This window comes from Schistocerca cancellata, chromosome 8, assembly GCF_023864275.1.
Source record: "Schistocerca cancellata isolate TAMUIC-IGC-003103 chromosome 8, iqSchCanc2.1, whole genome shotgun sequence".
NCBI classification, from domain to species: Eukaryota; Metazoa; Arthropoda; class Insecta; order Orthoptera; family Acrididae; genus Schistocerca; species Schistocerca cancellata.
The window spans coordinates 560,820,078-560,836,781 of NC_064633.1; the positions used below are offsets into that span (position 1 = coordinate 560,820,078).

Sequence of the window (16,704 nt, forward strand, 5' to 3'; positions counted from 1 at the left end):
ACTTTCGAAACCGCCAGCGCCATCCGGAAACGGCATTAACCATCGCTTTATTGATTGAACAAGTGCAATAGGCATGGAACCCTATCCCACAAATTGACATCCGGCACCTACACAACGTAATTCTTGCACGTTCGCTTCTATTCAACATTCTCGCGATTACACTGATTATTATGGCACTAGCATTTCACATTTACAATGGCATATCTCACACTTAAATTAACCTGTGATCGTGCAGTGTTAATCTCCTAAACATGTTACCTAGGCAAATGTAGTCTCGAAATTTCATCACTCTACGTTAATTATTTTCCGGTATTGCGATCTTTTTTCCGTCAGAGCATACACTCACATTCCATAGAGTAATATACAGGGTGTTACAAAAAAGGTTCGACCAAACTTTCAGGAAACATTCCTCACACACAAATAAAGAAAACATGTTCTGTGGACATGTGTCCGGAAACGTCCAATTTCCATGTTAGAGCTCATTTTAGTTTCGTCAGTATGTTCTTCCACCTACGCTCAATGGAGCACGTTATCATGATTTCATACCGGATACTCTACCTGTGCTGCTAGAACATGTGCCTTTGCAAGTACGACACAACATGTGGTTCACGCACGATGGAGCTCCTGCACATTTCAGTCGAAGTGTTCGTACGCTTCTCAACAACAGATTCGGTGACCGATGGATTGGTAGAGGCGGACCAATTCCATGGCCTCGACGCTCTCCTGACCTCAAGCCTCTTGACTTTCATTTATAAAGGCATTTGAAAGCTCTTGCCTACGCAACCCCGGTACCAAATGTAGAGACTCTTCGTGCTCGTATTGTGGGCAGCTGTGATACAATACGCCATTCTCCAGTGCATCAGGGATTCCATGCGACGGAGGGTGGATGCATGTATCATCGCTAACGGAGGACATTTTGAACATTTCCTGTAACAAAGTGTTTGAAGTCACGCTGCTACGTTCTGTTGCTGTGTGTTTCCATTCCATGATTAATGTGATTTGAAGAGAAGTAATAAAATGAGCTCTAACAAGGAACGTAAGCGTTTCCGGACACATGTCCACATAACACATTTTCTTTCTTTGTGTGTGAGGACTGTTTCCTGAAAGTTTGGCCGTACCTTTTTGTAACACCCTGTATAAACGGTTCTTCGTACTATCATCCACCAAATTTGAAATAAGTTGTCTGAAGTAATTCAATATATACCTCTGTTGTAAACCTTACAGTAGAGCTTATTAGTAACATAGGACAGTTCGTATAGATGTTTTCATCTTTTTTATGAGGGATGCTGCAATTGCAAGTTTTATTATTTTTGTGGTGCGTTTTATATAAACAATGATGAAACAGTGAAACAGTAGGGTGTGTTAACGAGAAAAACAGCAGGATTTTTTCCTTGAGCATACCTTTCGATAACCTGTATCGAGAGAAAATATAAGCAGTATCTACTTTGGAGTGCTATTTAACACGGAAGTTCGCTACATTTTACTCCACCTAATTTTCTGCCAATATCACTACAACCTATGAAAGTCTATTAATAGTCCCTTACTCACTTAACAGTATCTTTTGCTGTAGTAACAGTGCTACCTCTGCATGGCTAGTAAATAGACGGAATGCATGTGTGCATGGATGTGTAGTTATTATTAGGCATGTGATTATACATTACCGGAAAAAAATTAATAAATCTGGAAAGACCAAGCCGATTTGCATCCGATAACGACGTATGCAACCTGGGTGATTGTAAATGTGCCGATAATTGTTTTATCGTCCGCCAACAAATAGCATAGTGTTATAGCTATCAAAGCACCATTGTGTCTAGCTATTAATAGGGAATGCTCACAGCCAGAAGGCTCAGTGTAGTACAGATGTCTGCAGCAAGCAGGCAACCACACAATGGGGGTGCACTCACGCTTTCTACAGGCAACTGAGCGCGTTTGAAAGCCGTCCGATTGTGACCTTCTGAATGGGAGGAAGTTCCTTTCGGAGAACTGCCACACAAGTTGGAAGTTCTGCGTCAGTTTTGAAACGATGCTGGTGTCAGTGGTCGCGTGAACATTCGCACACCTGTAGATGAGGTTCTGGCAACAGCCTTGCCGCAGTGGATACACCGGTTCCCGTGAGATCATCGAAATTAAGCGCTGTCGGGCGTGGTCGGCACTTGGATGGGTGACCATCCGGGCCGCCATGTGCTGTTGCCATTTTTCGGGGTGCACTCAGCCTCGTGATGCCAATTGCAAGGCTACTCGACCGAATAGTAGCGGCTTCGGTCAAGAATACCATCATAGCGACTGGGAGAGCGGTGTGGTGACCCCACGCCCCTCCTATCAGCAGCCTCTACTGAGGATGACACGGCGGTCCGATGGTCCCGGTAGGCCACTCGTGGCCTGAAGACGGAGTGAGTGTAGATGAGGTGCTGGACGTCGTAGCATGCACAGATGCTGACACGCAAGCCTCTAGCCTCACTCACGACACAGCACAGGCGTGCACGGCTCGAGAGGATCACCTGGAAGATGGAACGGCACGCCGTGGTCTTCACCAATGAAGCATTTATACTCCGCAAGCCACCCAACGGTGTGTGGCGGAGGGCACTTTACGTGCCACTGTCATTACCTCCCTTTCCTGTTCCAGTCGCGTATGGTTCGCGTGAAGAACGACTGCCAGAAAGCCTCCGTGCGCGCTTGAATCTCTCTAATTTTGCCTTCGTTATCTCCTCGGGAGGTATAAGTAGGGGGAGCAATATATTCGATACCTCATCCAGAAACGCACCCTCTCGAAACCTGGACAGCAAGCTATACCGCGATGCAGAGCGCCTCTCTTGCAGAGTCTGCCACTTGAGTTTGCTAAACATCTCCGTAACGCTATCGCGCTTACCAAATAACCCAGTGACGAAACGCTCCGCTCTTCTTTGGATCTTCTCTATCTCCTCCGTCAACCCGATCTGGTACGGATCCCACACTGATGAGAAATACTCAAGTATAGGTCGAACGAGTGTTTTATAATCCACCTCCTTTGTTGATGGACTGCATTTTCTAAGGACTCTCCCAATGAATCTCAACCTGGCACCCGCCTTACCAACAATTAATTTTATATGATCATTCCACTTCAAATCGTTCCGCACACATACCCCCAGATACGAGTATTTTACAGAAGTAACTGCTACCAGTGTTTGTTCTGCTATCACATAATCGTACAATAAAGGCTCCTTCTTTCTATGTATTCGCAATACATTACATTTGTCTATGTTAAGAGTCAGTTACCACTCCCTGCAGCAAATGCCTATCCTCTGCAGATCTTCCTGCATTTCGCTACAATTTTCTAATGCTGCAACTTCTCTTTATACTATAGCATCATCCGCGAAAAGCCACATGGAACTTCCGACACTGTCTACTAGGTCATTTATATATATTGTGAAAAGCAATGGTCACATAACACTCCCCTGTGGCACGCCAGAGGTTACTTTAACGTCTGTAGACGTTTCTCCATTGAGAATAACATGCTGTGTTCTGTTTGCTAAAAACTCTTCAATCCAGTCACACGGCTGGTCTGATATTCCGTAGGCTCTTACTTTATCAGGCGACAGTGCGGAACTGTAACGACCCCTTCCGGAAGTCAAGGAAAATAGCATCTACCTGGGAGCCTGTATCTAATATTTTCTGGGCCTCATGAAGAAATAAAGCGAGTTGGGTCTCACACGATCGCTGTTTCCGGAATTCATGTTGATTCCTACAGAGTAGATTCTGGGCTTCCAGAAACGACATGATATGCGAGCAGAAATCATGTTCTAAAGTTTTACAACAGATCGACGTCAGAGATATAGGTCTATAGTTTTGCTCATCTGCTCGACGACCCTTCTTGAAGACTGGGCCTACCTGTGCTCTTTTCCAATCATTTGGAACTTTCCGTTCCTCTAGAGACGCGGCTGTTAGAAGGGGGGCAAGTTCTTTCGCGTACTCTGTGTAGAATCGAATTGGTATCCGGTCAGGTCCAGTGGACTTTCCTCTGTTGAGTGATTTCAGTTGCTTTTCTATTCCTTGGACACTTATTTCGATGTCACCCATTTTTTCGTTCGTGCGAGGGTTTAGAGAAGGAATTGCAGTGCGGTCTTCCTCTGTGAAACAGCTTTGGAAAAAGGTGTTTAGTATTTCAGCTTTATGCGTGTCATCCTCTGTTTCAATGCCATCATCATCCCGGAGTGTCTGGATATGCTGTTTCGAGCCACTTACTGATTTACCGTAGTTCTAAGTCTAGGGGACTGATGTCCTCAGATGTTAAGTCCCATAGTGCTCAGAGCCATTTGAACCAATTTTTTTTATATAAGAAGAAACATACTTTATTTTTTAAGTACTTCCCATAGATAACATACAAAACATCACTTGCACAACATAAAGACGTTATTGATTTGTCTGCCGTGCATTAGTGCATTAATTTATTACAATGATCACATACAAATTTATTCCCTTCTTGGCAACGCCAGAACAAAATTCATGTGCCCAACGAAGACATTTTGTGCAACGGATCCACTGTTCGCCACTTGTGTCTAATTTGTAAGCGTGACTGCAATATAGGCATTCCTGGTCCGCACTGTCTTCATCATCAGTGGAGACGAGGGGAGCACCATCATCCTCAGATAAGGAGGAAGATGAGTAACGCTTCCTTTTGTTTCCTTTTTTATGTCTTGTTGCAGGCGTTCTTTATGCTGCAGCTGCTGACCTTTCCGAAGATGCACGTTCTGACAGGGCTGTGACTGATTTTGTGTTTGATGGACCTGGTTTAGGCCTAGATGTGTGCGTATCACGTTGGGGCAGTGACGGGGCGAGGGACGTTTGTATGTGTGAATCGAGAACCACAGCGCTGTCCGTCAACAGACGAACGGCAACAGAGCAACCCCACGGCCAATCGGAGCGCATGCCGCCAAGTTTCCGTAGTTTAAAAATGGTGCGTTGCTGACATACACAACATTAGTAGTTTTGGTTCCTACTGGCATCAGCTATCAAGGGTTACAATTTTGTGACACAATTTTACTCCACACTCTATAATAGAACTTGTGACATGGCACTGGGATGGAATGCATTACAAATACTGCAGAAATATCTAGCGGCGGTGTGAGGAAGTTGCAAATACTGGTATCATACCATGAAAGGTGGAAGGAGTATATAGAGGGTCTATACAAGGGCGATGTACTTGAGGACAGTATTATGGAAATGGAAGAGGATATAGATGAAGATGAAATGGGAGATACGATACTGCGTGAAGTGTTTGACAGAGCACTGAAAGACCTGAGTCGAAACAAGGCCCCCGGAGTAGACAACATTCCATTGGAACTACTGACGGCCTTGGGAGAGCCAGTCCTGACAAAACTCTACCATCTGGTGAGCAAGATGTATGAAACAGGTGAAATACCCTCAGACTTAAAGAAGAATATAATAATTCCAATCCCAAAGAAAGCAGGTGCTGACAGATGTGAAAACTACCGAACAATCAGTTTAATAAGCCACAGCTGCAAAATACTAACACGAATTCTTTACAGGCGAATGGAAAAACTAGTAGAAGCTGACCTCGGGGAAGATCAGTTTGGATTCCGTAGAAATACTGGAACACGTGAGGCAATAATGACCTTACGACTTATCTTAGGAGAAAGATTAAGGAAAGGCAAACCTACGTTTCTAGCATTTGTAGAATTAAAGAAAGCTTTTGACAATGTTGACTGGAATACTCTCTGTCAAATTCTAAAGGTGGCAGGGGTAAAATACAGGGAGCGAAAGGCTATTTACAATTTGTACAGAAACCAGATGGCACTTATAAGAGTCGAGGGACATGAAAGGGAAGCAGCGGTTGGGAAGGGAGTAAGACAGGGTTGTAGCCTCTCCCCGATGTTATTCAATCTGTATATGGAGCAAGCAGTAAAGGAAACAAAAGAAAATTTCGGAGTAGGTATTAAAATCCATGGAGAAGAAATAAAAACTTTGAGGTTCGCCGATGACATTGTAATTCTGTCAGAGACAGCAAAGGACTTGGAAGAGCAGTTGAACGGAATGGATGGTATCTTGAAGGGAGGATATAAGATGAACATCAACATAAGCAAAACGAGGATAATGGAATGTAGTCGAATTAAGTCGGGTGATGCTGAGGGAATTAGATTAGGAAATGAGACACTTAAAGTAGTAAAGGAGTTTTGCTATTTGGGGAGAAAAATAACTGATGATGGTCGAAGTAGAGAGGATATAAAATGTAGACTGGCAATGGCAAGGAAAGCGTTTCTGAAGAAGAGAAATTTGTTAACATCGAGTATAGATTTAAGTGTCAGGAAGTCATTTCTGAAAGTATTTGTATGGAGTGTAGCCATGTATGGAAGTGAAACCTGGACGGTAAATAGTTTGGACAAGAAGAGAATAGAAGCTTTTGAAATGTGGTGCTACAGAAGAATGCTGAAGACTAGATGGGTAGATCACATAACTAATGAGGAAGTATTGGTTAGGATTGGGGAGAAGAGAAGTTTGTGGCACAACTTGACCAGAAGAAGGGATCGGTTGGTAGGACATGTTCTGAGACATCAAGGGATCACCAATTTAGTATTGGAGGGCAGCGTGGAGGGTAAAAATCGTAGGGGGAGACCAAGAGATGAATACACTAAGCAGATTCAGAAGGATGTAGGTTGCAGTAGGTACTGGGAGATGAAGCTTGCACAGGATGGAGTAGCATGGAGAGCTGCATCAAACCAGTCTCAGGACTGAAGACCACAACAACACAACCATGTTCCTTAGCCAAATCTCTTTCTACACTCGGTGATTTTATTACGAGTTCATACTGCTGGCGAAGTGCACCCGCACTTTCGGTCTGCTAATACACACCCCGCGATCACACTGTATATTCAATGTCGCGGTATTTCTGTGGAAAACCGCTTTATTTGGCAGTACCATACCTCGATTTATAAAGCTTCAATAGTTTTTAACGTGACATCGTTACCGATACTTGTGTGCACCTGTAGAACGAAGACCACTTGCGACGGTGATGTAGCCGTTGTGATCGTGACAGCTGGTGACTTCTAAGACGATTCCGTCTCTCTTCCTAAGACACACTGGTATCACTCGCAAGAAAAAAGAAATGAGACACAATCATTCATCGCACATTTTCACTCAATATTGTCTGGTATCGCCAGCATTCAGTTATTGGCGAAGTACTGTAGTTAGCAGCAGGGGACGCTTGATAGATTATCCATAATCAGCAGGCTTATAAATAATGTGTGTGATCCGACATGTGCAAAGCAAATGGCTTTGTCCCGTCGTAAGGGAAGGTGTGGATTTGACGTCGAAAATTGTGATAGGCATAAGGGGTGTGAAAGACTTTTTTATTTGCAAAATCAAGTCCAGTCATAAGAAGGATATAGATGTTTATATTTCCAGAGCCATAGTCATCAGGATGAGGTGTTTCCGATACTTCGCCCATTGTCGATTGCCGTCAGATTAAGACTGCCTTGTAATACACTCCTGGAAATGGAAAAAAGAACACATTGACACCGGTGTGTCAGACCCACCATACTTGCTCCGGAAACTGCGAGAGGGCTGTACAAGCAATGATCACACGCACGGCACAGCGGACACACCAGGAACCGCGGTGTTGGCCGTCGAATGGCGCTAGCTGCGCAGCATTTGTGCACCGCCGCCGTCAGTGTCAGCCAGTTTGCCGTGGCATACGGAGCTCCATCGCAGTCTTTAACACTGGTAGCATGCCGCGACAGCGTGGATGTGAACCGTATGTGCAGTTGACGGACTTTGAGCGAGGACGTATAGTGGGCATGCGGGAGGCCGGGTGGACGTACCGCCGAATTGCTCAACACGTGGGGCGTGAGGTCTCCACAGTACATCGATGTTGTCGCCAGTGGTCGGCGGAAGGTGCACGTGCCCGTCGACCTGGGACCGGACCGCAGCGACGCACGGATGCACGCCAAGACCGTAGGATCCTACGCAGTGCCGTAGGGGACCGCACCGCCACTTCCCAGCAAATTAGGGACACTGTTGCTCCTGGGGTATCGGCGAGGACCATTCGCAACCGTCTCCATGAAGCTGGGCTACGGTCCCGCACACCGTTAGGCCGTCTTCCGCTCACGCCCCAACATCGTGCAGCCCGCCTCCAGTGGTGTCGCGACAGGCGTGAATGGAGGGACGAATGGAGACGTGTCGTCTTCAGCGATGAGAGTCGCTTCTGCCTTGGTGCCAATGATGGTAGTATGCGTGTTTGGCGCCGTGCAGGTGAGCGCCACAATCAGGACTGCATACGACCGAGGCACACAGGGCCAACACCCGGCATCATGGTGTGGGGAGCGATCTCCTACACTGGCCGTACACCACTGGTGATCGTCGAGGGGACACTGAATAGTGAACGGTACATCCAAACCGTCATCGAACCCATCGTTCTACCATTCCTAGACCGGCAAGGGAACTTGCTGTTCCAACAGCACAATGCACGTCCGCATGTATCCCGTGCCACCCAACGTGCTCTAGAAGGTGTAAGTCAACTACCCTGGCCAGCAAGATCTCCGGATCTGTCCCCCATTGAGCATGTTTGGGACTGGATGAGGCGTCGTCTCACGCGGTCTGCACGTCCAGCACGATCACTGGCCCAACTGAGGCGCCAGGTGGAAATGGCATGGCAAGCCGTTCCACAGGACTACATCCAGCATCTCTACGATCGTCTCCATGGGAGAATAGCAGCCTGCATTGCTGCGAAAGGTGGATATACACTGTACTAGTGCCGACATTGTGCATGCTCTGTTGCCTGTGTCTATGTGCCTGTGGTTCTGTCAGTGTGATCATGTGATGTATCTGACCCCAGGAATGTGTCAATAAAGTTTCCCCTTCCTGGGACAATGAATTCACGGTGTTCTTATTTCAATTTCCAGGAGTGTATTTGATTGTAAGCACAGTGATAAAATGTGTGCGGCTGGTTTCCTAGGACGATTCTGTATATGTGGGAGAGCGCGTAGCGGCGGTGCCTGTGGCCCAAACGGTTGACATTTCCAGCTTACGGCGGGAGCTGTCCGGACTGGACGGGCTGGAGTACAAGAGTGCAGCTGACCTAACTGTGTCGCCCTCTGGGCTGGTGAATAGCGAATTAATACTCAGTATGTGTTGGGAAGCCTTCATGATCACTTGTGTTCTCCGTGGAAATTCGAGAAAATTCAATACGGGTGTGTGTTTGTGATGGAAAGTTATTCCCTCCCATGTAAATTGCGTGGTTGACTGCTTCTATACATTTCCTGTCTTTATTTGGTTGACAGAACGTCTATTGTGGTGTGTGTTGTGAAAGACGGGAGGAAGTGATGTTTGCTGGTTCTCTAGACATGAGATTCACCTTAGTTGACTTTGGATGATTTGGAATGTGTTTCATCATCGGCATTGTATTCGCTACAAAAATACGAATAGAACTAATAGAACTACCAGTTTCCTCTATTTTTTCGAGTTTTCACGTAAGGATCTTCGCAGACGAGATACTTTTCTAGTTACTCAGTGGTTTGCAGCGAGTTTCACCTGTCTGCACCTCGCTAATGTTTCGGTTTACTAAACAAATAACTTCTACTCTTTAACTTTGGAATTAAATTATGCAAGCGATCGGTAGCATGATAGTATGTGCTTGATATCGACAACTGTCGCATAAATGGTATGATATTTGTGGCAAACCATGTGAAATTACCTATGTTCTTTTAATCCGGGAGTATGGAGATGGGTGTAGAAAGCATGGCAGCAACAAGCAGGTTGGAACCGGAAACAGTAAAGTCTTTGTGCCGGGGGTACAGGCCCGCCTTTGTACGACAGTCTGGAGAGTGACTGCTGGCAATGGAGGGCGCTCTGATGACTGTAGGCTATGGTGGATGACCGACCGACCTCGTGGGAAATATCTAATGCTGCAACTATATGTACGGTAAATGTGCTTCCATTTTTTTGGGATCTGTCTGTCTTTGCACTCTATATACAAGGTTGCAGAAGTGATGGTTCTGCACGGTGCAGGCTACGAATTATGTTTACTACATCGATATGGTATGTGGCGATATAGCCCAGATGAAGAACGGTCTCATTTGAAAAATTCAGGCTTTCCTCGACAGTGACAGAACAGTGTAATAGAGGAGGTGGTTTTGGCAGTAGTTTCTGTATTTCATGATCCATAGACCACTTCTGCAGGATTTAACTGTCGGTGCAATATGAGTACTGTACGTTTTTTTGTCTTTCGATCTGTAGAAAATAGTGTTGTCACTGAAAGTCTAGCAATTTGTCTGACTACAGAAAATAAATGGCTGACAGTGCTCCCACATTTGCAGCAGCAGCAGTTTGATGAGTTTCACACAGAAACATTCAAGCTTTCCTTGACAGTACGAGAGGAGCATAATTGAGGAAGTGTGTTTGGCGATAGTTTCTGTATTTCATGATGTGTAGACAAATTTTGCATGAATGAGATTTCCACTCTGCAGAGGAGTGTGCGCTGATATGAAACTTCCTGGCAGATTAAAACTGTGTGCCGGACCGAGACTCGAACTCGGGACCTTTGCCTTTCGCTGGCAAGTGCTCTACCGAGGTACTGGCAGAAGTGACCCTGTGAGGACGGGGCGTGAGTCGTGCTTGGGTAGCTCAGTTGGTAGAGCAATTGCCCGCGATTCTCGGTCGGGCACACAGTTTTAATCTGCCAGGAAGTTTCAAATTTTGCATGGTATGACTGTCAGTGCAGTATGATTGCTATATGTTCTTTTCATCTGTCAGTACAAAATAGTTTTTCGCTGAAAGTCACGTCTGCAGAAAATGGCGTACAGCGCCCCCACACTGTCAGCAGCAGCAATTTGGCGGTTAAATTCAGTAAGAGCCATTCAAAATGCTCCATTCACAAGACACCCTTTGTGAGGGGCATAGCAGCCTCTAGAGACCTCGTCAAACAAGATGGGCGAAAGGTATCTACGAAAAGTTCTCTGACCCCTGAGAATAGCGTGATGTCTTCTTTGTTCGAGTGTTCAGAGACATGTTCAAGCAGACCATCCACCGCTGGCGGGATGCTGTCCCTCACCCGCCATCGCGGGACTGCTACGGTCGCAGGTTCGAATCCTGCCTCGGGCATGGGTGTGTGTGATGTCCTTAGGTTAGTTAGGTTTAAGTAGTTCTAAGTTCTAGGGGACTTATGACCTAAGATGTTGAGTCCCATAGTGCTCAGAGCCATTTCACCCGCCATTGTGGATTTAGAGCATTTCGAAGTCAGCTGCAATAGGACACCGAAAATTCACCAAACGTTCTAGCCATTTTTCTCGTCTGTAGGATAGTGCTTCGAATTCTTCTGATTTTCCTGGTTGTGCTCCGACACCAGTGTGGGCTTCGAGAAGTGAGGAAAATAACGTCCTTGGCTCCAGCAACGGCAGCAGATATAAAACTAGGCCCACTCACCGTTTGATGGACACCACAGCAGCTCTAGGACTCAAAGATTTCTCTCTCTCTCTCTGCGGGAATGTCTTCAGAGAGGCAGCTAAAACTCAAAAAAAAGTTTTAGCGTCCTATTTAGAGCTATATCGAGATATTTCTTTCGACTGCCGAATATTGCAGTTTTGGGATGTAAAATCAGATATTGTAGCTGATATCGGTTTTGGGATTTGTTTCCCACAAAAGCGTGTGAAGTGTCTCAGGGAGATTTCACAAGTAAGCTGTGAACGGTTTGTAGAATCCATGTTCGAGTTTGGCGGTATACACTGCAAAACTGAAGCAAACTACAGCAATCTGTTTTGAAAGTGTATTTAGAGACGTATTGAGTTGGATTTAGTAACTCCTGAAGTAGCCTGTGCTCAAGGTAGGGGTAGTTCCCAAAAAAGCGCGAGAAGTGTCTGTGGGACGGTTTCACAAGTGGTCATCATCTTTTTAGAATCCGTGTCCAAGTGTGACGGTGGTGGTATTTCTCGGAACAAAACGTGTAATCGTCTAAATATTCTCACGTCATCTACAAAGCTCTCTCTTTTTGTGCGGTGGTACATTTTGCTGCTGTGACATATTCAAGTTATTTATGTGACAATATTCCGCAACAACAGATGTAATAACTCCCGAAGCAGTTTGTGTTCAAGAACTAAGTGTATCCATGCGCCGGGGATGCAGAGGAGAAGGTGGAGGAAGGACGCGACAGGAAGTACTTGGCTGCTCCAGTTGCTACGGCGTGGCCGTGTCGTAAGCCAGCGCGGAGACTCTTGACGCAGGGAGCCCAACGCACTGCCTCTCTTCCAGCGAGGTGCAGATTCTGTGGGTTGAACGTCTTGCCTCTTGCTCTTCGGAAGACTGACTTGACTTGTATCGAGTGATCTGCAGTTACAGCACACGCATTTATCAGTATGATTGCAAAGTGTATCTTAGCTCCATCCTGCTGCATATTCATTATTTAATGAAGCAGATTCATCTTCACCAAATATCGCTGCTATCAACACAGCCCTCAGGTGCACGATTACAGCTAATGTACCCATTGAACTACTTCAGCACGGACATCTCATCCATTGAACACAGTAAACAATTACATCCGTATTCCCAGTCCAGCATTTAGACACAGATTGAGTCCTCTTCCTGCCATTTTCCCCCAGAGCGCCATCTTGGATTACGTCATGGGATGGGAGATGGGGAAGGCCTATAGTGCCCTCTGGTGGCAGTGTTGCGAGCTATGTCAGTTGGACTCCAGATCTCATGGTGAACACACCAGATGGTGCTACTGTCTATAACAACTCAAACTGTTTAAATAAACAATGCATATTTATGTCCATCCTGTTCGGTAGCCCAGCACAGTGGGTCTCTCTTTTCTGCTAGTTTCCAGATGTGGGAGGGGAAGGGAGGGGAGGGGAGGGAGGATTTGAGGGTGGAGGTGAGGGGATGTTGCCACATCTATGGCCGCCATGTTGGATTCGACATCTTGAATAGATTTGGCAATAATGCATAGTGGGGTGGCACATACTTTGCCTTGTTACTCCCTTATGCAGCAACTGACATACAGGATAGATATTTTACGTTTGTCGCTTCTTTCGCCTTCGCTATTACTAGTATTCTATCCTTCAGTTACACTGTGTCGGTGACCTGACGTACAGGATACGAATTTAACATTTGTCTCTTTTACCGCCCTCGCTAGTACTGGTATCCTATTCTTCAGTTGATGCTAGTACTAGTGAAGGCGAAAAAACCGACATACGTAAAATTTGTATACATGTTAACTGAGGTACTCCACGCCAGTGTTAGGTACGTCACCTTTTCTGCTTTCGCTGCCACTAGTGTGTCCTATCCTTCAGTTGTCCTAATAGGTCAAAGAATACTAGGCTTTTCTAATTTGAAAAAAGTGACACACGAACAGTACTTTCGAAATATGGAAGTACATTATACAGGGTGATTCAAAAAGAATACCACAACTTTAAAAATGTGTATTTAATGAAAGAAACATAATATAACCTTCTGTTATACATCATTACAAAGAGTATATAAAAAGGTTTTTTTTCACTCAAAAACAAGTTCAGAGATGTTCAATATGGCCCCCTCCAGACACTCGAGCAATATCAACCCGATACTCCAACTCGTTCCACACTCTCTGTAGCATATCAGGCGTAACAGTTTGGATAGCTGCTGTTATTTCTCGTTTCAAATCATCAATGGTGGCTGAGAGAGGTGGCCGAAACAACATATCCTTAACATACCCCCATAAGAAAAAATCGCAGAGGGTAAGATCAGGGCTTCTTGGAGGCCAGTGATGAAGTGCTCTGTCACGGGCTGCCTGGTGGCCGATCCATCGCCTCGGGTAGTTAACTGTTTATACCAACGTTTCATACACCACCTATCAGGAGGTTTAACACCATACGTCGTTCGAAATGCACGCTGAACAACTGTCGTCGATTCACTTCTGCCGTACTCAATAACACAAAAAACTTTCTGTTGAGCGGTCGCCATCTTAGCATCAACTGACGCTGACGCCTAGTCAACAGCGCCTCAAGCGAACAAATGTACAACTAAATGAAACTTTATAGCTCCCTTAATTCGCCGACAGATAGTGCTTAGCTCTACCTTTTGTCGTTGCAGAGTTTTAAATTCCTAAAGTTGTGGTATTCTTTTTGAATCACCCTGTATTTGGCCACGATCTGGTTTCTCTATACTACAGTCGTTTGTTTTTCAACATTCTTCTATGTTTTAAATCGTTGCAATGCATCATGTATGGTAGCTTATGACGTCATTGGTCAAAGCCGACAGGCTATACTCCATTATTTAGTATTCCCAAAAGTTTTTGACACATAGAATACATACGCAAAGATGTCACTATCACAAATACAGTAGTGCCAAAGAAAATCAGTCTCAGAAATATTAAAATATATACGTTTACTTTAGAGTAGAAAGTTTACAAAGAATAAACGCTACCTCATAAACATTTCAGGAGCATTAATTAGAAATAAAGTCAACAGATATAATAACCAGTTTGTTAGGAAATGTTACTTAAAAGATATTATGTAAATATTGTGATAAAACGTAAGTGGTGAGAAATACATAAATATTACGACAGTAAAAAATTATATTAACATATGATCACTAGTCGAAAGTTTAAATGAATTTAACAATTGTGTTTATGTGTGACTTAACGGGCTGGTACATTTTAGTGTAGTGCTTTTATTGGAGTACTGGCTGCACGTTGTTGTCAAAACGAGTAGTATTCATTTATGTGAACGCAGGTTCGCAGGAGAGCTTGTGTAAAGTTTGGAAGGTAGGTGACGAGGTACTGGCAGTAATGAAGCTGTGAGGACGGGGCGTGAATCGTGCTTGGGTTGCTCAGATCGTAGAACACTTGCCCGCGAAAGGCAAAAGTCCCGAATTCGGGTCTCGGTCCGGCACACAGTTTTAATCTGCCAGGAAGTTTCACATCAACGCACACTCCACTGCAGAGTGAAAATCTCACTCTGGAAACATCCTCCAGACAGTGGCTAAGCCATGTCTCCGCAATATCCTTTCTTTCAGGAGTGCTAGTTCTGCAAGGTTCGCAGAAGAGCTTCTGTAAAGTTTGGAAGGTAGGAGACGAGGTAATGGCAGAAATGAAGCTGTGGGGACGGAGCGTGGGCAATGCTTTGTTTGCTCAGATGGTAGAGAACTTCCCCGCGAAAGGCTAAAGTCCCGAGTTCGAGTCTCGGTCCAGCACACAGTTTTAACTAGCCAGGAAATTTCACATCAGCGCACACTCCGCTGCAGAGTGAAAATCTCATTCTGGAATCTCTCTGTTTCTCCTATATAGAAGGAGGGCAATTTTGGCAACTAAGTTAATGTTTGCATAACTCCAGCGTCCTGAGTTTATACTACTGGCCATTAAAACTGCTACACCAAGAAGAAATGCAGATGATAAACAGGCATTCATCGGACAAATATATTATACTAGAACTTACATGTGATTACATTTTCACGCAATTTGGGTGCATAGATCCTGAGAAATCAGTACCCAGAACAACCACCTCTGGTCGTAATAATGGCCTTGATACGCCTGGGCATTGAGTCACACAGAGCTTGGATGGAGTGTAAAGGTACAGCTGGCCATGCAGCTTCAACACGATACCACATTTCATCAAGAGTAGTGACTGGCGTATTGTGACGAGCCAGTTGTGTCCATTATAATTATCCGGGCAGTCATGCCGAGGTCGGTTGATGAATTCTGTGTCGATTCCCAACGTTTCGTCTCCGACTGCGGGAGACATCTTCAAGGGGGTCCGTAGCTCAATGGAAGGTCCAACACACCCACTGGCTCGCTACTGACTGCCGCTAAATTCCGTGTCCGCGCGCTCCCACGCCGCGGCGTGACGTCACGTGTTTTGAAAACGTCAGTGCAATTGGCCGCTGTCCGTCGCCGTCGATCGCCGTTGCCATCACCCAGTAGTGGGCGGGTGGTACACATCTTCTTTAACACCGGCGTCCATATGTCGTTTCATTTCACACCTTCCTCCTTACGGTTGAAATTATTTGGGTGCTTAGCGATTTCGATTACCTCCCTGTAGAGCCTTTCGTAATATCCGCTTGTGGCCGCTAGTACTTGCGTCTCCTCGAAACGAATATTGTGGTTCCCTGGCTGGAAAGCATGCTCCGCAACAGCTGATCGTTCCGTTTCTCCTCTTCTGGAATTTCCCTTATGCTCTTCCAAACGTTTAGAAACAGTTCTTTTAGTGGTATCCACATAAACATCACCACAGCTGCATGGGATCTTATACACTCCAGCTTTTTCCAGTGGTGTGCGAGCGTCCTTGGCAGGCTTAAGGTATTCCTGTATCTTCCTGGTGGGCTTGTAAATTACGGTAATATTCCGCTTCGTCAAGATCCTCCCTATTCTTTCCGTTACATTTTTAACAAACGGCAGGAAAACCTTAGATTTTGCAGTAGCCTGTACGTCAGTATGATTTCTGCGTGGCTGCCTCAACGCACGTTTTATTTCGGCGGACGAATCTCCATTCTTCATTAGTGCATTGTGGAGATGTTCCATCTCAGCGTCGAGCAACTCAGGTTCACAAATATTTCTAGCTCTGTCCGCTAACGTCTTGATAACACCCCGCTTCTGTTGTGGGTGGTGGTTCGAATCCCGGTGCAAATAACGGTCCGTGTGCGTGGGTTTGCGGTATACTGAGTGGCACAAACTACCATTTTCGTTTCTAAAAACAAGCACATCGAGGATATGCAACTTGCCGTCTACCTCCTCCTCCATTGTAAACTGAA

General features: G+C 45.3%; 1 pseudogene; it reads left to right on the forward strand.

Annotated features, from left to right (window-relative positions):
- Positions 1 to 2,075: 2,075 nt before the first annotated feature.
- On the forward strand, positions 2,076 to 2,193 carry LOC126095905 (5S ribosomal RNA; annotated as a pseudogene).
- The last annotated feature ends 14,511 nt before the right edge of the window (positions 2,194 to 16,704 follow it).